This window comes from Saccostrea cucullata, unplaced genomic scaffold, assembly GCF_032062105.1.
Source record: "Saccostrea cucullata isolate Sc308-1 unplaced genomic scaffold, CSIRO_AGI_Scuc_v1 ctg642, whole genome shotgun sequence".
Taxonomy (NCBI): domain Eukaryota; kingdom Metazoa; phylum Mollusca; class Bivalvia; order Ostreida; family Ostreidae; genus Saccostrea; species Saccostrea cuccullata.
This window is the reverse complement of record NW_026928702.1, coordinates 73,259-94,462: the sequence shown is the minus strand read 5'-3', so window position 1 is coordinate 94,462 and position 21,204 is coordinate 73,259. Positions and strand designations below refer to the sequence as shown.

Genomic DNA, 21,204 nt, shown 5'->3' with positions numbered 1-21,204 from the left:
TACATGTACAATCTCACTGCACAGTGACCCGGCATGACATCAGGCGATCGAGGCACCGTGGGTCTGCAATCTCGCATGTTTGTGACCTTCAACAGTTCAAGTTTCCTTTGGTTGATCGGGTGTCCCAGGCATAAAGAAATGGGTGACTTAAAATTGTTTTAGTCATCCCTGGGCTTCTACAATGCTTCAATAATGTTTACGGCTTGTATATTTTACAAAACAATCCTCTCAGGGTTATCTACGGGAAACGACCTGGACATGTTGACATTCGCTACGGAACTGCGCATTTTATGGCAATTGTCGCAAATCAAAGAAAAAATCACGAACAACTTCATTTCTTTAATAGAAAAAGACTCAACAATACATAAACTAATAAATAGAACAATTATTATTTATTCAGATTGATTAAATATGTAATTTGCATTTTACGACTTCCAAATTCTATGGAGACTCATTGACGACGTAAAATGCTGACAAGAATCCATCCTTAAGTTCTTTCTTCTTTTCATCTTGCTTTGTCTGAGCATAGTGTCCATCTAAACTTTTCAAGGATCTCGGAATAACAGCATCAAGAAATAATTTTTGTCCGTGCTTTTCTTTTTGGTCATTTGTTGTTACCAATTGTTGCAGGGCTTCAATACGATCATATAGATAATCTCTGTTAAACATGTCTTCCACAGTCCGATCCTCACCACTCAAACTGCGAAATCTGAGATACAGTTTATTGAGTTCTCTCATCTCAGCCATGACTAGGGGGTTCAGATAAAAATTATAGATGAGATATATTCAAATAAATATATTGTAACACGAACATGGACACATTAAGAAATATATAAAACTTTACTTGGTGAAAAAATTCCAAGTAGAACTGAACTTATGCAGTTATCAATGTTGTGAGTACTGCTGTTTTATGTAAGAAAATTTAGCTATATAAGATAACTATATGATGACACATGAAAGGAAGAAAAATCCGTTAAATCTAGGTAATTTTTTAAGGATAGAGTCTAATTTTATTTGGAAATATGGCAAACTATATATATTTTCGGAAAGGTCTATGCAAGCCCTAATTTTCTGATTTTACGCCAGCTTAAAAATATCCAAGATGGCGGTAAAATATCCAATATGGCCGCCAATAGTCAAAATGGCCAACACAGACCTATTGATAAAATGCTTTCAAAATCATGTGAGCTAGGAATAATTAATGAAATTTTATTTATTTTTTACAATTTATTTCTTATAAAAGATTTATAAAGACAGTAATCTTAACAAAATATGGTCACTAAACGACAGAGTTCTGTCAGGACACCGCAAAGAAGAAAGATATCAATATTATGAAATTGGCGAAGACTGGGGAAAAAAGCATTTACTACAGTAAATTCACAACTTTATTTTGAATTTATATAGATCTTTGAAATACATATCAAATTTTCTGTATCAATTACTAATTGTAAATATTCAGTCTAAATTATCCATGCTTCCTGGACAAGTTGAATGTTAAGTTTCTGCTACTTCCAGCGGGTAACATAATTATGATATGGAATGATCCTAGCATTTTCCCGAAGTCTAACTGTATATTCTCACTGAAAAAAATTAACCACAAAGTATATCATGTTCATAAAAAAATTATAAATATTTTTTATAGTTATCAGTAAAACAATAAATAAACATTTTCTTTTATCACATAAGAACTTCGGGTTATTCTACAGTAGTTCAGAATTCAGAGGAAATCCTGGTTACAGAATCAAATTTGTACATTTAATTATTTATATCAGGGACAGTCTTTTATAGGTTCTTTTTATGTGTAGTAGGTAATGACCATAGTTTTCATGGATTTTTTTCCATTAAGTTCTAAAATTATTTAATCTCATATTTTCTATTTTCTGTTGTGATCTTTCGATACAAACTATGCATAAATTTAAAGGTACTTAGAAACTGTTAAAAAGTGCGCGTCGGGTGACGACTTTTGAGTGGAATCCGGGTATATTAATTTCGGAATTGATTACAGAACCACAAAATTCAGATGCGAAATTTTCTCAGCTTTCTAATAGTGTATGTTGCATAAAAATATTCCGAATACTTACCGTTGTAAAATTGACCTCTTTCCTTTGAAACGAAAATACATAAACTTCTGCACATTGCATTCAGATGCAAAAATAACAATGTTAATCTGCAAAGTGTAAGCTTTCCTGTGATAGGTCAATGTCGTCAATTTCTTAAAAATCGCCTCCCGGAAAGCCAATTGAAATGACGCTATCAATGTCGCGGAGACAAAATTACAGTGCCATGCAGCAAAGGGAAAACTCCGCATTTAATTTTAGCACAACTTCGACTAGGTTAATTTTTACTACAAACTTTTCATAATGACATAACACATACATCTTACGAAAGTTCAAACAATGTAGAAAAAATTCATGATACTTAATTTTTAGAAAAATATGAATAATAATGCACAAATAACATTTATAAACACAAATAAATTGCGTTTAAATGGCACGATTACATAGTTAACTCGGGTTACCTGAACCCCCTACCATGACTGTTTTATGGACCTCATCTTCCTTTCCCTCTTCATGGCGTCTCAGATTGAAATGTCTATACCCAATCATTTTTATTATGTTGGTCCTACAAAGATCTCCAACCTCGCCAGATCTAAATCTGTTTAAAATTTCGCAGAACTCTGCATCTGAACTTATTTTGTCTGCAGAGGCTTTCTGTAGAATTTTTGGTTTAAGAGCTGTACCTGGCTTTTGGGAAAGAGAAGTACTTATTGGAGAAGTATCCTTTGCACTCCCCACAAACCCGTAGATCGTCATCTTTACTTGGTTTCCGTTCTCTCATTTCCGGCTCTTTATTTTGAGCAATGAGATTCAAATTATATTCATATATGCCTTCTCTACGCTTCAAATCAAAAAAGTTGTTTTGAATGGCACTAGGCTTCAATAATTTGGCTTGAACTCCAGGTTCAGTTTTGTGTTTTCTTAAAATATGTCGTTTTAGTTTTCCTCCCAAAATGACGCTCTTGCAGTATATGCAATATCTATCTGGCTTCTGAAAAACAAATATCAAAGTTCAAATTTTAGTCTTATTTTTATTTAAAAAGTGAAGCTTCTTTGGGGTTTGTTTCATATTTGTAAATACATATTTTGGAAGACAAATTTAGTAAGTATTCCATTGTAAAACGTTCATCCCCTGTTGTGGAACCCAATCCCCAATCTCCAAAGACTCAACCAAAATGGAATCTCCACTACAAGTGGATTCAAATATTAGTATGACTGATCATGGCTCAGTTGTACATCATTCACTTAAATATTGATTTATTTTTTTCAAATGTTCTTTCTTATTCTCCATAGACATTTTTCACATTTACAAAATTTATTCCCCTTTATGGGGTCAATCTGAGGTCATCCTGGGTAAAGCCCTGTTTTCCCTCTATAACCTCACCAGCTTTACTGCTCAATACCTAAGAAATTTCAAAAGATGTTTGTAAAACACTTAAGCCCCCTTCCCCCTATATTGGAATTTTTCCAAGTCCAAAAGGGCAAAAATTATGCTATTGCACCACAAACAGTACCTGACCTAGATATTCATCTTATATATCTGGACTGAGTTGCTCAAAACTCTGGTTAAGGTTAACCACTGGTTAAATCTCTTATCCTGTGGTTAACTGTTAACCATTGGTTAAATTCTGTTGCTCAAAATTTGTCCACTGGTTAACTGTGCTATCCAGTGGTTAAATATTGGCCAAAGTTAGCCATTCTACATAGGTGGGTGAAGTCTCTTAACCAGGAGATAAACATGGCTTCTAGATTATTGTTCAATGTTAATTGCGGCAGACGACAGAGAAAACAGAGTTTTTAGACATTTTCAACATGAATTCGATGCTGATGAATGTCACGAAAGATACAGGTTTTCTGAAGAAACAGTTAATCATTTAGCAAATTTATTAGATCCCAAGTTATGTCGCCCAACCATGAGATCCCACTCACTTGCAGCAATAAGCCAAGTAGAAATGGCTTTGCGATATTATGCAACGGGTGACAATATAAAAACTATAGGAGAAACAATGGGGTTCCACGTCTCCAGCGTCAATAGGAGTGTTCGCGATGTATCTCAGGCTCTTGCTGATATTGCAGAGGGTTACATCACGTGGCCCACCTCTGCTGATGAAATAAACAACATCAAAAGGGGTTTCTATAGCATAGCAAATTTTCCTGGAGTCATTGGAGCAGTGGGCGGCACTCATGTTAAGATTATCGGACCCTCATTGCATGAGAATGTATACGTAAATAGAAAGGGATATCATTCTCTAAATATACAGGGAATCTGTGATCATCAAGGCAAGTTTGCTTATTGCACTTGAATACATTAGTAACTGTGCATTTATTACATTCAAACAATACTGGTATATTTTATTTTGGTTATTTAAACGATTAATCAATGTAGTCGCTAAATGGCCTTGTTCAAACCACGACTCCTTCATTTTTCGTGAATCTGATGTCGGAACCTTTTTGGAAACTCACCACCGAGGTATTGACATGGATGGAATTTTACTTGGAGACAGCGGTTATGCGTGCTCAAGATACCTCTTGACTCCATATTTGCATCCAAATTCTGAGTAAGACTTTGTGATACAACCAAATACAAACACATACATGTCACGTACCTCTCCATTCACTCTAATGAAAGATATTTTTTTTCCAAAATAAATCTTTAATCTATAATTTCATGCCAAGAGATCTAGTGTACCCTACAGCATAAATCTGACAGAAATTGCCTTAACTTTAGCTTGACATTAAACCAAGTGAGTTATCTCTCTTACCAGGGACTTTGAAGTTTTCACTATGATATAACATTTAAACAAATAAATATATAGTATAGTATACCCCGGTATATTACTTTAACAATTACAATGATTAATTTTCATCTTACCTTTTCCATCGTTTGCTGCCTCTGTCATAAAAAGATCATCTGCACATGCCTTCTTTTGTTCTTGGTTAACAATTACTACAATTCATGTGCATGGGTATTTAAATATATACTTGTACTACAATGTATAACTAATGTTTGTGATAAAATGCTATTCTATTATGCATACAAGTCAGAATTAAATTTACATGTATTTTCAACTGTATTACTACCTGCAAGATGTAATGAAAATAAAATAAATCTTAAATGTACATGTACATGAGTTTATTCAAGTAATAGTTTCTTCTTTATTCAATCTATGCCTATGAATTGTGTTTAAATAAAAAAAAAATATTTGGAAATATCTTATTTCGTATTGTCTTTGTATCTATTATTTTCATAAATGTAAAAGCTTAAACTTACTGGAATTCCCACATTCAGCTGAGTATGGTAGTACCTCTGTAATTATAAGTTATAAAGAGAAAGCTTTAGGTCTAATATAGGAAAAAAACTGCACAATTCATCAATTGATTTCTTGAGATATTGATCTTAATCGATTAAAAATAATATAAGTGATATTTTGTAAGGTACTTAAAAATTTATCAATATTTGCGTTGATTAAATCGGAGCGAAACGCATTAGGAGCGATATCCCTGAAACGACCATGACCTTTATTGTACTATTATCGCATACGATACCATAATCGATTGAAGGATATTTAATATAATGAGACAGATTTAATTTCTGATAGATTGGACATTTTTCTCTAGTTTTATATAGTTGACGCTCAATAGAGTCTCCTCTGACAGAACGTATCAAACCTCGAGAATGCAACTCATGCGAATTTCCTCATACATAACAGCATCGCAGACGACGTTCTCATAGATACACAAGTACATGTTTTATACAACTGAAAAAGGTTAAGGTAAGGTTAACTTTTATATTTACCTGGTAGATGTAATCCAACCTCGACCCCTCCGGTTATTCCAAAGAAATTGGGCGAATCTGTGTGCAAGTCCACAACTTTCTGTGACACGAGATTCAGTGAGGGCTGTGGTGGACCACCGCCGGTCTTAGCGCGGTCCTTCTTGATTAAGATAATATCTGCCTTGGCCTTAGTACACACCTTCCTGTACCTTTCTTTAATTTGATCCACAGTTCTTGTGGATCCTCCCCTTGAATTTATAGCATTAGTTATTTCTTTCCAAGCCTGTGTCTTCTTTGTATTAGTGACTTGATTTGTTTGTTTAGATTTTATATTATCGAAATATTTCTCAACTTCCTCAATAAGAAACAGAGTTTCATCGGCCGTGAAGTTATTACTCCTTTTTTTACTCCCATCTACTTTGGAGGCCATTTTTGTTTTGGTTGACATGTGGACAAATGAAATGCATTGTGGGATACTAACCAGTGGTTAAATCATTTAACCAGTGGTTAGTTAACCAGAGGCTAATTTTATTTTGAGCAACAAATATTTGACCAGTGGTTAGTTGGCCAGTGGATATCGAATTTAACCAACGGCTAACTTATCCAGTGGACAAATTTAACCAGTGTTTTGAGCAACTCAGTCCTGACCTACACACCCCTTCTCTAGAATTTACAGCATCAGTGATTTTTTTTCCACACCTCAGTTTTTTTGGCATTCGTTTTTTGATTAGTTTGTTTTGATTTGATAACATTGATGTTTTTTCCACTTCATCAATTAAAAAGAAAACATCATCGACCGAAAAATTCTCAGACCATGGCCTTTTGTTTGAGACAGCCATTAATGAGCTGACAGACGGACAAATGCAATGCATTGTGGGATACTAACCACTGGTTAAAACACTTAACCACTGGTAAGTTAACCACCCCAACAAATGTACTTTGAGCAACAAATATTTGACCAGTGGTTAGTTGGCCAGTAGATATCGATTTTAACCAACGGCTAACTTATCCAGTGGACAAATTTAACCAGTGTTTTGAGCAACTCAGTCCGGCTGCCACTTTTGTCTTTTCATATAGTAAAGTTACATTAATGTGTATGTACCTCTGATTAATTTGTACAATGAAAGATATAATACTGTATACAGTATATTATAATGTAACAAATACCCATATCTTGGTTTGACTATAAATAGTTAATGAATCTCACTTGTTTGTATGTATACTTTATTGTAGATTTAAAATCCACCATTGAATATTATCATAAACTTGGGCTACCATACAAAGAAATAACTATTTTATTGAATGCAAGACATAATAAGCAATATAGGTAATTCTTTTGTTCTTGTATATTTGCGTTTAATGTCTCTTTGGCAAATATTTAAATATTAATACATGTATTTGATGTGATGTTTGAAAAGTCCATGAAATTTTAAGTGATTATTTCTTATCATTTCTTCAACTTTATACTTATTTGCATGTAGAATTTGTAAATGCTTTAATGAAGTTTGAGTAAATTGATTTGAGGTACATGTATAATAAATGAAATGAATTTACACAGTCATTGAGAACTTCTGTTATAATTTTTTTTACAGCACTGAGTATATAAAGAGAAAAGTCATCCCAATCTTAAATTTGAATAATAGGAGAGGACCTGAGAAGCTTACCAGCTTTGATGATGTTCTTCAAACTATACAGGTTATTGTGATATCTTGTGGTAATATTATTATTACATGAATGTATTACTTATGTTTAAAAGAAGGCAAGAAAAATATTGAAATTTGCTTGATGCTCTTCAAATTTTTACCCCGCATTCATCATTATGCATCATGTAAGGAATTTGTAGTAAAATTATAAACTGTTCTGTGATAAAGCTTGGAACAAATTGATTAAAAAATATTTGCAGTCTAATTAAGCCAATAACACAATGATTGTACACTGGCACAAAATGATATTTTCTTTCCCATATCAGTATGATATTAATGTTGTAGAAATGTATTTCAGCATGAAATGGATCTAAAACCAGACAGGAGCATATCTGACATGTCCTTCAGATTAAGAGTTAATTATGGGCACATTGTTAGAAGGTATTACAATGTACAATATGTACGCACTATTTTATTTTCACAAATATACTGAATTTTCTGATTAGAATACTACTTGGCTAGTTTGATTGCCTTTATCTTGAATTTTATGAATGAAAATCACTTAATTTGGCATGAGAGTATAGTCATATAAGTTAAGAATGCTTGTAATATAAAATGCAGTTGTTATTTTGTTGGGTACAAATCATATGTTTATTTATTTATTTTTTGAAGTTTAAAAATCCTGATACATATAGTACAGTTGGGTAGGATTGGTGGGCTATGCAATATTTGTCGATAATACAAAAATTTGTCAACATTGAGATATAAAAAAAATTGCTTCATTTCCCCAACAGTTTAATATAATTATTATTTTGTTTTGAGTGTGAAATAATCTCATATTATGAGGAAATAAATAAATAATGAATGAATGGGAGATAATAACTTAGAAATTTTCCTTAGAAACAGAAATATCCTCGTAATTCAATTTAAAGTTTTAATGCTATTTACAATATTTTTTAAGAAGTTAACAAATTATCCACTGGGGACTTTCAGAAGACTGGTAAGAGACGTAATGAAGACATTGGACCCCAAAGGAGTTTCTGCAAGGAGAGGCAATAAGCTGAAAAGAAGACAATACATCAGTAAAGGTATAATTTTTTATTTTTTTAAAATTATTTTGTAATGTCTATTTCAAAATAAGACATAAAATTCAGATTCACTGCTGCTATTGCTACTGTGCGTTTTCTGTTCTTTACTTACATTCACAGGTGTTTCAGATTCTTCTTCCAAGTCTGAAGATGTAACTAAACACTGGCTGTCTTCTTCCTATGAAGAAAACAAAAAAAAATTCCCAATTCTGATCCACATTGCATTAAATGCACTTATCTCTTATAATTGATTTGTAAATATGTATAGTAAATTTGTAACAATTTTTTACAATGATACAAATGTACAAGACTTGGAAGGGTTTTTTCTTCTCAGACGAAATTTGTAAACAATGCTAACACGTGTCGTTCGAATTTCTTCCGTGCCTATTTCCGGTAAAGGGGTACCCTGTTTTATCGTGCAATGTCTTATATATATATATATATAACGGGGTTTTATAATGCTATTGACTATAATTGCACTTTTTAATAACAAAGACCAATCAAAATACACTTGTTAAGCCGGCGTACTCGTCCTCTATAGTAAAAAAAAGAAGCGAAAACATAAAACTTCACTTGACGTTTGTTACCATTGCTTGCAGGAGTTCTCCCGGGCTTTTGTAAAATACAGAAAGGTTAAGGTCATTTTTCTCGAAATATCAACCAATGAAATTGCTAGCATGCTAAGGGAACGTGTCAAAGGCCGTAATTGAAAGGCATACGAGTCGGGTTTGGTTTTCGTAGGTAATCATTTTTATGCGCGCGCAGCGCCACCTATCCTTCCGTCAATGCTAGTTAATGGCGCATGTGCTGATTCTGCATGAAGCCCTTGCTTAGGATGGTTCTATTGTCGATACAGTGACCTTGTCAGAAAATACAATTTATCATTAAGTGAAATGCTGACTGATGTTTTTCATACCAATTGCTAGTCCATTATTTATACACTGAATTAGAGATGGATTTTTTCGTTATTTTCTGATCATGACAAGGAGCACACGGCGGGTGTGACCGGTCTGCAGGGGATGCTTACTACTCCATGGCACCTGATGTTTCGGAGGTCCGTGTTTGCTGTATTGTTTAATGGACTTTCAGATTGATTACGTTTATTTATCTCCATTCAGTTAAAATCAGTTGTGTATCAAAACAAAAGGAAATTTAACATATTATGGTACAGAATTTTAAAAGAAATGAAATTTGATTCATGAAATCATTATTTATATATTGAATATTAAAAGAAATTACATGTAATTTAAAACATTCAAATGTTACACTTAAGCTACATCGGGTGGTACAATGAAAAATTAGTTTTTTCATTAAGGCTTGTTTTCTAATTATAGACGTCACGTGGTGCCGTCGAGGTGAAGTACATGTATTTCCTGTACTATAAGTCCCATTAAAGTCTATAGAATGCATAATTATAGTAAAAGTTTTATCCTTGAATTTTCCGATTTATTAGTGTTACATATTATAAAAAAGATTTTAATTCGCCAAATTCTGATCCATGTGCTGCCTTAACCAACCTGCAATTTCTTTTGTTTTGTTTATTAGCCACTACCATTTGAAAACTTTTGTCCTTTGTCATGTGTAAGATATTTTCAGCTGCATCTTGAACCACTTTAATCTCATTATAAACTGCAAAGAAGATATTTTCAGCAGTGCAGTGATCCATGATGCTCCTGTAAACGAAGTTATATTGAATTTAACATCAGATAATGTGCATGTAGGTGGAACCACCGCTGTAGCACACACCTTGCATTACAGATATGTATTGACTCAAACTTTCGTTACATTCCCAGAAACTTCCTACTCTGAGAATTCCAAAGAAACTCAAACAGTAATATAAGGACCAGTAGGTACAAATACAGTTGGAATATGGAGTGAAGATTTGGTAAAAGTGTTTACTGAAAATCATAAGAGCACACAGACATTTGTTTCTGGAAAATGCCTTACAAGACGTGACACATTGAACTATTAATTTTGAGTGACTTTGTTTACAACAGAAAGAAACTCACAAAATTATGGAATCTCTTAAAGAATTTGGAATTCATTCAATCGAAGTTCTGATTCAAGATGAAAAATTACCAACAATACCCATATCTTTTTAAAGGCAGAGATTTTACTGGGTGGTAAATTCCAGGTGAGGGCGGGGCTTATTTCAGTACAGGTGTGAAAGCATTGCGGGCTAACTGTCTACCTGGGGTCGCTTACTATACACAGGAAGTGATTTAATACACATGAAATACCATAAGCCGAATTTTACCTGTGTTGAAATTGATTTGGGAAAGATTTTAAATTTGAATTAAAAATAATAAACAAAAAATATTACCTCAACATTGTTACCTGTTTGTATTTGTATGCCGGCTTGTATGTGTTTATAATTATGAGGTCGTTAATATGTAGAATGTACGGGAATTAGTGAGAATTCTGGCGTAGAATAGAGAGACAAATTTAATTCAAATATTAAAAAAATGTAATAATTATTATCTCAGAATTTATACTGATTTGTGTTTGAATGAGATATTAAATATTTTAATGCAGATATGTACGGGAACTGGTTTGTTAAATTTGCTGTGAGAAAAAGAAAACGGAAGAATGTTTTTGAGATATTCCGCTATAAAAATTCATCAAGAAGGATATGGAAATAACGAACAGTATTCAATCTCAACGTCCATTAAACAAATATACAAAATAAGAGCAGAGCAAACACGGACCTCCGAAACATCAGAGGTGGGATCAGGTGCCATGGAGGAGTGAGCATCCCCTGCCGACCGGTCACACCCGCCGTGTGCTCGTTGTCATAATCAGGAAATAACGGAAAAAATCCGTGGTCAATTCAGTGTATAAATAATGGACTAACAATTGGTATGAAAAACGTCAGTCAGCATTTCATTCAATGATAAATTGTTTTTGCTGACAAGGTCATTGTATCGACACTAGAATTTACGAAATGATGACGAGACTGTTGATATTCTTGTTTTATCAACTTGCTTGTTGTTGTCAAATACGTTGTTTGATTTTAATTAGATGTAAATAGAATGGTGGACATTAGCCATCGGAAAGTTATGCGTTTTTTTTATTACCAAAAAATACATAATTGTCCTATGTTTACAGCTCTTGCCACGTGGAGGCCTTCTCTTAATAGTGCCACTTTTTTGTTTAATTTTAATTTGAAATAAAATATATTAGAGGACGTTAACCATCGGAAAATTATGCAGTTTATTTTAATTGATAAAAAGAAAATGCATAATTTTCCGATGTTTCCACGGGGAGGTCTCCTCTGTGTAGAGCCACTTTTTTTGTTTCTTTTTTTTTTTTATTTTTTGGTTAGGGGGGGGGGCTTCTTTTAGAAGCGTAGTGTCAATCTAACGCAGTTGATCAAGGAATCTGTGCCAGATATTGTCTCTGCACTTAAATGTCCTGGGGAACAGCGTCTTCACAGATTTTCCTGTCACTGTCTCGTACACGCCCGTGCTCTGTCTGTGGACGTTTTCATTCCAGTGGCAGATAGCTAATGAAGTCCTCATCTTGTAGGAATCATCACCGAAACTCATCCTCTTGTCGTGGAAAATGTTGAGGACATTGTTGATGGACTTCACATAGTACGTGTCTGTGGCATAAACATAATCCTCCGAGCACTTATACACGATCGTTTTCCTGACTGCGCTGTTCAGCAGGTTCTCGGCAACTGGACTCTACGATGTCATCAAGTCGTTTGATGAGTAGATCTGGGTCATTGTCACAATTGCTCATACTGTACTGTAAATTGGAGTTGCACGGAATTAACTTTGTTCGTAAGCTCCTCGTGCCAGGTAGAACGGTGCTGCTTCTTGGGTCCCTTTGCGACTTTCGCAATTTTCTTCTCTACTGCTTTAGCTGCGTGCCAGGTATCATTCTGATTAATGGTCTCTTGTCGCTCTTCTCTGATGAATTTGTTGACGCTGGCGTTCCTATCATGTGCATGCATTCGAACTGTCACTGGGCCACCGATGCTTGGAATGTCGCTATAAAAAAACTCGAAGAGTCTTTTGGTCCCAAGGAGTTCGTGACGTTTGGCACAGGGATCGTCTCTCCGAGTTACATGCTCCTCACGAATGTCCATATGAGTTGCATTTCCGATGCACACGACGTTAGTGTCTTTGGAGTTTTTCCTGAAACCGTGTCTAGCATCTGTGAGGATGTTGATGGCGCCGTTGTTTTCCAGGGACAAGGCGATTTCCTCTTGAAGGGATCTGTTGCACGAGACTTCCCGTTCCATAAGCACTGCTGTCGTGTACTTGGACAATAGGTCTTTGGCGTCAGCTTCACCGAGGGTTTGAACTTCAGGGCATCTTGGAGTCGAGACACTTGATTCGGAAGAAGCCCGGTGCTAAGAGTTGCATGAGCCCATCTGGCGTTGGTCATTAAAGATCCATTCGGGAGGTACACGGAACTACTCCATGAAGCTGTGTGTCCAGATGAGGACTACAGATGGAAAACAGCGACAGTTCCGCACATAATTATTTGATCAGGTCTGAAGTAGAGTTGATCTCTGCACGCAGTGCTGTGGCGGTGAGCTGTCTGGATCAACATGGCAATAGCGCTGTCAGTACACATATAATACTTGGTTTCCGCTGTACCAATGGGGAGAGCACTGTGTGGTGTAGTCTCTAGGTCGCTGTGTAGTAAGGCATCTAGGGCCCTCTCGATAATCTCGATGTTGTTTAGACGCTGATCTCTAGATCTGAAGTGGTTTTTCAGCTTCGTCATCTTCTGGCAGATCTTTGACGACATGGCATCATCTCCCGGTAACTCCAGTTTGAACGATGCAGATCTCTTTCGCGCACTTCCCGGGGGTTTCGGGGTTCTAGGCGTGGTAGGTGTACTATCCATTACAGGAAAACTTCGTTGAAATCTTTCACAAAATACGTGTTCACTCTGTGAAAAATAAACAGCAACTGAGGTTGTCGTGTATACTACTACTACAACCCTTTGTTTACTCAGCACAGAGTTACCCCCAAGTATTGGGCATACTGGGAGATAAACCCCCCACTTCAGCTACTGTTGTGTTTGATGCCCCTTTCTTACCGTAGTACCGAATACGTTAAGGTGTGTAGTCATTGCTACATAACACCCAGTACTTCAACCATTTTCCTATATAGCGAAGATTAAAATTAATTTAATCTATTTTTTTTTTGTTTATTAATCGAAGGATTGCTAAATCTTTACTTTACACAACACGAATAAAACTAAAAGTCGGGGACTTATTGAGATCGAATCCAGATCAGCTTCTGTTTTATTGTAAGCGCCTCCTGTTTTCTCTCTATCTATCTCTCTCTCTTTCAATCTCTTTGTATTCATTGGGTATCTTATATTTATGTATATTCATGTAAAAATATGTAAAATTTTATATTTCATAATGTGTCTGGCCTGTCAGCCATTAGTTCTTATATTATGTTCAATGAATTCTTCCAGTTATAAAATTTTAATGTTCATGCTAATATGTGTATACTCTATATTGTCGAGTACCCCAAATGATTTAAAATTTATATCATGATCTCCTTACCTACAGTTGTTTGGCCAGTTCCGAATAAGAAACCGATTCGGCTGAACTATAAATATACTAGACATTATTTCAAAATTTAAGTGTTTTGTCATGGTAGTTCGATGACTTGTGGAATCAAATATTGTTTCATAAAAATTTATCCTTCAAAAAAATTTCTTTCGCAAGTTACCATAGGTGTCATTTTTACCAGTTACGAATAAGCCGACGTGTTCCGGATAGCCCAGAGATTCTTATTCAATTCAACCCTAAATTTAAAAAAATATACGACCCAGATGTTATCCATTGGCATGCCTAAGAACATTGGCATGCCTAAAAAAAGTTAAATCAATTTCTTACCAATATATCATTTGTATTTCCAAAGGTTGAAGAGAAACTAGAGGTACTGTGGGCACTGAGCTCATTTTAATGATACCCCACACCTTCTTAATGATTAATTAAGACAAATTCCATGTTTTGCTCTGGGAGACCCAAAATTAGTGTCAGATCAAAATGTAAAATAAAAGTCAATTATGTCACAATGTTATCAAGAATCTGTGAAAGTATCATTAAATATTATTCAGTGGCATAGGAGGAATTGCGGATTAGAGATGGATAAAGCTATGTTTTTCTCAGGGAGCCTAAATTATGTGCCTGATCCAAAAATAAAATAGTTTTACTTTGGCATTGTTAAGCAAAGATTCTGTGAGACTCATTAAATTCTGTGAAGCTTCATTAAACTTCATTCAGTGGTAGAAGAGGGGTTGCGGATAAAAAATGGATATCCTAGAGCATATTAAACGGACGGACGTACAGTTAGATGCACGCACGGACATAAAGACGGGTGGATGGACAAACATTCCTTTACTATATACCCCCTTTATTCCCGTTTTACAAGCGGGGATATAATAAATCAGGCTTACAATGAAGAAAACAACGAAGAGTGAATTTATAAAAGTGTTAAAAATGTGTATTCGGAACTGGTAAAATAAGAAGACGAAAATATTTTGATATCTTCCAGTGTTCTAAATATTTATTATTGACAAGTTTTTAGTATATGTTAGAGTACATATCAAACTTACTTTTGATACCTGGAACGTGGTTTTATGTGAAAAATTTATAAATCTACAGAGGTTTTTCTTCAGACTTGCGCGTCGCGGTGATTCACGTTTGATGCGTTGTAAAAGTATGTCGACTGTTTCGAGTGCGATAACGAAACCAAACCGAGGGTAAAAAAACCCAAAACTTCGCATTATTCAAACGCTAATAAATAAGTTTCTTACCATAGAAACAATTTATTTTTACACCGTTGAATTTATTTATTATCAGTCCTTACATTACTAATTATTCGGAACTGGTAATCCGGAACTGGCCAAACGACTGTACATATTTTCAATATTTTTTAATTTAACTATTTCAAGGTCAGCATCATGATATTGCAAATCAGCCATGATTGTTCTTGAATTGATCTCTAAAAATTTTTTTTTTATTATTACTTTGATTTTTGAACATTTTCAAAAAATTTGAAGTATTCATTTGTCAAGTAATTCTGTTTTTAGGTCACCTGAGTAAACTCGGTGAACTATTGCTATCTGTTTTCGTCCGTCGTCGTCCGTCGTTCGTCGTGTGTTAACATTTGAACATTTTCAGCTTCTTCTCTGCAACCACTGAACCAATTTCAACCAAATTTAGCACAAAGCATCTATGGATAAAGGGGAACAAAAATTGTGAATTTCATGATCCCTGCCCCCCTGGGGCCTGAGGGGTGGGGCCAAAACCACTAAAATTAATGCAATCTTTAAAAATCTTCTTCTTTACTCCTGGACATCAAGCAGTCAAACTGTTTGCATGATTGTAATCAGCATTTAGTCCTCTACCAAAATTGTGAAATTCATGGCCCTTGGGTCAGGGGTTCTAGTGCTAGGGCGGGGCTAAATAAGTTTTTAGTGAAAATGCATTATTTCTTTGGAAATCTTTTTCTCTACTCCTGGGTATTAAATAAACCAATTAAGTACATAGTTATGATGAGCAAGAGTGCCTCTACCAAAATTGTGAATTTTATGGCCCCAGGGTCAGGGGTTCTGGTGTTAGGGCGGGGCTCTATTGATTATATATAGTGAAAATACATGATTTCTTTGGAAATCTTCTTCTCTACTACTGGGTTTTAAATAAACCAATTAAGTACAAAGTTATGATGACCAAGAGTGCCTCTACCAAAATTGTGAATTTTATGGCCCCGGGGTCAGGGGTTCTGGTGTTAGGGTGGGGCTCTATTGATTATATATAGTGAAAATACATGATTTCTTTAATCTTCTTCTCTGCCCCTGGGTATTAAATATACTAACTAAGTGTATAGCAGAGACGTATAAGAGAGGGACCGCTGACTCTTTTGGCGCACCTCTAGACTTTTCCCGTCGTTTCAAAAATTCGAGTTCCGAATGGAAAATCATCTTCCGATTTTCGCAGCGCCCTCACCGGGAGGCATAGAAACTATAAACAGTATGGCGTTTCATCATAAGAATGGGTAGAAAACATCGCTAAAACTTCAATTTTAAGCAAAATTAACTTTTGGCATTAATCTTAGGAGGATAAGATACTTTCGTTTGTATCATGTGTATGACGACAAAAAACTGAAAACAAATTTAAATACAAGAAATAGATGAAATCCATCTAACCCATGTCTCGAGTTGCATTTGTTCAGTCTGTCTTTTAAAAACTAATAACACTAAAAATACATTATAAAATGTACTTTATAGTGTAGGATAAGACAAATTATGACGAGCTCATTTGTTTGCAAAGTTGATTTTGCAGTTGCATGTATTAATTACTTGGTTTTTAATACCTACATAGGTGGTTTCAGGTTGGTGTATGACAGTATGTTGTTTGTTTTTATACTTTCATTAAATAATTATTTAAAAAAGACTGAAATTAATGTTTTTAAGTGTATTATATTGCTGTATAGAAAAGTAAATCTATATCATTATGTTTTTGATTTTTTAAACTACATATCTACATTATTTTGGCATTAAAAATCAAAACAAAATACAGTTAAAAAATACACCATCCTGAAACCAGACTAATGTTGTAACATGTAATCTAGTCCAGCAATTCATACATTGTATGATTTACTGGTTTTTAAAACAATGTTTAAGTACAAGACTAGTGCTAATTTTTACATATTTAAAAAAATTAAGAGTATACACTACCCCATGATGCTAATTATGTTCCCCAAACGAAGTTGGGGAACATATTGTTTTTACTCTGTTTCTTATTATTATTATTATGTCGCCCCGAACGAAGTCGGGGACGACATATTGATATTGTACGCATGTTTTTTTATCCAGGCTGTTTCTCGGAGATGGCTGGGACAATCTTCCTGAAATTTTCCCCGAAGGACTATCACTGGTTGTAGTTGTGCAGTGAGGTCGTTCAGTTCCAATATGTCTACCGTTGCCATGGAAACCTGTAAAAAGCGACGAATTTTGTCCGAGAGTGTTCTCTCTGGTCCCTTAAACGTTCGTCATGAAACTCTTTTTATTTTAATGATTAGTATCTGTAGTTGTGCGCTTTGCATTTAAAATTTTCAAATAATCGATTATTGCCATGGAAACCAGGGGAATGTTAAAATTCTTTAATTTCGATTTTCTCAATAACTACTCAAGCAATCGTTTTGAAACTTTCAATGTTAATTCCTTGCAATGTGTCAAAGTGATTTCTACTTTTAAAATAATTGAAATGAGTCGCTCACAGTTGTCATAGAAACGAAACAGAAAAAAGCTTAAGATGTACACATGTGTTCTCCAAGGTCTAGGTCAAAGGGTCAAAGTTCTTCGTGTCCAATAAAAGTTCATTTCATAAGGATTGCATATTTGAAATACGAAAGCCCTAGCCCTTACCGTTCAAACATCAAGGTACTATGTTCAAGACGCCCCCCCCCCCCCCCCCCTTTTGAAGCGCACTGCCAGGTAGAATACACAGATATAACATATACACCTTACAAGTAACGTTTTAAAAGTTTCATTCATAAAATTCAGTTCTCCTGATGTGATTTGATAGTTTGCCAACATCCATTCTTCTTCTGTCTTGTCTCTAGATTTTACAATTAGTTTATTATGTTCCCCAAACGGAGTTTGGGAACATATTGTTTTTACTCTGTTTCTTATTATTATTATTATTTTTTTTCTTATTTGTTCTCCGGTACTTTTTTGTCCGCGAGTGTTCTCAGAAACTGTTCACCCAACTGAGCTAAAACCTTTTTAGGGTTAATAGGTGTGTAGTGTAGGTGTGCGGAACGAAGGTCATTTTGCGCGCATACGCCTGCACGTGCGTGCGCGTGAAATGAGTGAATTGACTTATATACTTAATATAGCTTTAACTTTTACATTTTCTGATGAAATGCTTTGAAACTCATTACATAAGAATATATTAATAGTGTTAATAATACGACATTGTCAAATTAGCACGAACTCATGCGCATGCACGTGCGCCTTGCTCTGATTGGCTGAAACAAAAATCTCAATATCTCTTTTGTTTTCCGACGAAATGCTTTGAAATTTTTAACATTGTCATGAATTAGGATATCCTACTACAAGATATGGAAAAATTTCATGAAATCACGCGCATGCACGTGCGTTGCAATCTGATTGGCTGAAACTTTAAATGGCTATATCTCCTTTGTTTTTTGACGAAATGCTTCGAAATTTAAAATATAGTCATGCATTAGGACATCCTGCAATATGATTTATAAAAAAATTTCAAGAAATCACGCGCATGCACGTGTGCTGCAATCTGATTGGCTGAAACTTTAAATGGCTATATCTCCTTTGATTTTTGATGAAATGCTTTGAAATTTAAAACATAGTCATGCATTAGGATATTCTACAATTGGATTTAGAAAAAAATTCTTGAAATCACGTGGATGCACGTGTGCTGCAATCTTATTGGCTGAAACTTGAAATGGCTATAATTCCCTTGGTTTTCAACCAAACAGGATAGGATTTAGAACATAGATAGATATAAGGGCCTCTAACAAGAAGGTATGGTCACCATGCACGTGCACGCACGTGCGTGCATTTGGAACGAGTGAAATTAAAAATAAACTTGAATGAGTTAATTTTAATACTTTTGGACTAAATGCTTTAATATAAAGTATAAATAAATATATAGAAAGTGTAGACAAGATTATATGATCATTATGCACGTGCATTCACATGGGCACGCGTGCAATGTTAAAATTTGAATATAATTGGTATCCTTTTGGGAAAACGTTGTTAACAAGTCAAAAATGCACAGATGTTGTCTTATTTAATAAGGCTTGCATGGAATATGGCACCAAAAGGGAGTTGGGGAGCGTTTGGGGAACATCTGTAACGGTTCCCGTTACAATTAGCACTAGTTTTATCTATATTAAAAAAATAACGATTGTCAGCTGCATTTATTAGCATTTCGCGTTTTTTTTTTGTACATGCATATCTATTACTTGTATACTGTTAATTTCATTAGATAGTGCAAGTATAAAATAGAAAAGTTGGTACGTTATTTCCATAGTTTTTATTCATTCATAAATCCTTGGATCCACGCCTACAGGTGCGCAAAGCCTTGATCACTACTGTAAACAAAACATTCATATCGCCGAAAATGTTCATGATTCCGCTAAACTGAGAAAGTTTACACATGATTTATCATCTCATAAGAAACATCAGCCCTGTGCAATGCAGAAATGCTGGAATTGAAGGGGAAAATCCAGGAGTTATTGGTGGGAAAAATTCGGGAGTTATTATGTCGCCCCGAACGAAGTCGGGGACGACATATTGATATTGTACGCATGTTTTTTTTATCCAGGCTGTTTCTCGGAGATGGCTGGGACAATCTTCCTGAAATTTTCCCCGAAGGACTATCACTGGTTGTAGTTGTGCAGTGAGGTCGTTCAGTTCCAATATGTCTACCGTTGCCATGGAAACCTGTAAAAAGCGACGAATTTTGTCCGAGAGTGTTCTCTCTGGTCCCTTAAACGTTCGTCATGAAACTCTTTTTATTTTAATGATTAGTATCTGTAGTTGTGCGCTTTGCATTTAAAATTTTCAAATAATCGATTATTGCCATGGAAACCAGGGGAATGTTAAAATTCTTTAATTTCGATTTTCTCAATAACTACTCAAGCAATCGTTTTGAAACTTTCAATGTTAATTCCTTGCAATGTGTCAAAGTGATTTCTACTTTTAAAATAATTGAAATGAGTCGCTCACAGTTGTCATAGAAACGAAACAGAAAAAAGCTTAAGATGTACACATGTGTTCTCCAAGGTCTAGGTCAAAGGGTCAAAGTTCTTCGTGTCCAATAAAAGTTCATTTCATAAGGATTGCATATTTGAAATACGAAAGCCCTAGCCCTTACCGTTCAAACATTAGGTACTATGTTCAAGACGCCCCCCCCCCCCTTTTGAAGCGCACTGCCAGGTAGAATACACAGATATAACATATACACCTTACAAGTAACGTTTTAAAAGTTTCATTCATAAAATTCAGTTCTCCTGATGTGATTTGATAGTTTGCCAACATCCATTCTTCTTCTGTCTTGTCTCTAGATTTTACAATTAGTTTATTTTATCTATATAAAAAAAATAACGATTGTCAGCTGCATTTATTAGCATTTCGCGTTTTTTTTTTTGTACATGCATATCCATTACTTGTATATTGTTAATTTCATTAGATAGTGCAAGTATGAAATAGAAAAGTTGGTACGTTATTATGTTCCCCAAACGAAGTTGGGGAACATATTGTTTTTACTCTGTTTCTTATTAAGGTCTTCCGTCTTCAGCGGAAGACCTTCTTGTTATTCTTAGGTTTCTTTTCCACTATTTTTATTATTTTTATTATTGTTTTTTTTCTTACCGATTTTGTGCACGCGATTTCTCAGAAACGGCTCGATCGATTTTCATGAAACTTTCAGGACTGATGGAACATCAATCAAACCTGATATATAATTTTTTATTTTTATGACGTCACTTCCGGTTTCGAGATTTCCATGATTTAGTGATTTTCAGAGGGTCACATTGTCCCGCATTTTTCTCAAAAGTGCTTTTAGATAGAAACGTAAGATTTTCAGCGATGATAGAGCAACATGTGCT

At 34.8% G+C, this 21,204-nt stretch overlaps 1 long non-coding RNA gene across 1 annotated transcript; it reads right to left on the bottom strand.

Annotated features, from left to right (window-relative positions):
• Window positions 1–4,936: 4,936 nt before the first annotated feature.
• On the bottom strand, window positions 4,937–6,240 carry LOC134278498 (uncharacterized). Its single transcript, XR_009994458.1, has 3 exons — window positions 5,854–6,240; window positions 5,329–5,364; window positions 4,937–5,004 (listed from the first exon to the last, which is right to left on the bottom strand). It is a non-coding gene; the product is annotated as an uncharacterized LOC134278498 (long non-coding RNA).
• Window positions 6,241–21,204: the final 14,964 nt, after the last annotated feature.